The sequence below is a fragment of the Myotis davidii genome, unplaced genomic scaffold (genome assembly GCF_000327345.1).
Source record: "Myotis davidii unplaced genomic scaffold, ASM32734v1 scaffold2863, whole genome shotgun sequence".
Classification (NCBI taxonomy): domain Eukaryota; kingdom Metazoa; phylum Chordata; class Mammalia; order Chiroptera; family Vespertilionidae; genus Myotis; species Myotis davidii.
The window spans coordinates 207,674-208,397 of NW_006294115.1; positions in this window are offsets into that span (position 1 = coordinate 207,674).

Genomic DNA, 724 nt, shown 5'->3' on the forward strand with positions numbered 1-724 from the left:
GAGGAGAATCTTTAGCTGGCTGCCTCCTGCAGGCCCGACACTGGAGACGGACCCTGCGGTCCGTGCCTGCGCCCTGACGCGCAATGCCACTCCGACCTGCTGCCTCCTCGGCTGATGCTCCGGCCCTGAGCCACGCCGGCCGGGCTCCTCTACATCTTAAACAGCTGCACGCCAGCTTTCCTCCCCCTGCCCGTGGGCACTGGGGCCAGGCCAGGTCAAACCCCACCTTCTAGACACCTCCTCTGTCAGTCACTCGCTCAGGGAGCAAGACGGCCTCCCAGGGGCTCTGCGGCCGGAGGAGTGCGGGTGGACAGGCCGAGGGCTGGGCAGTGGTCTCTGCCCTAAGGACCTGGGCCGTGGGGAAGGAGAGGAGACGCAGAGGTTCCACACAGGGGGGCGGGCAGCACGCACACACTGTGCCCGCCCTGGCAGCGGGCCCAGATGCCCCCCGCCTGCCTGGGTCCGGGGTCCCTGCCTCGGTGCTTCTTCCAGGGCCTGAGCCTCGGCCTTTTTCTCCTCCGCCAGGTCTACTTCTTCTGCAGCGCCTCCGCCTGCTCCCCGTCGGGGCTGGAGCCCTGCTCCGCTCCCTGCGGCTCCAGGACTGCACGTGCGTCTGGGCTAGGGGTGATGGGGGCGGGGGTGTCTGTATTCTTGCATCCGTCTGTCCTGGCTTCTGGGCCTCTGGGCTGGACACCAGCCGATGCTGCTCCTCCCCCGCAGGCCG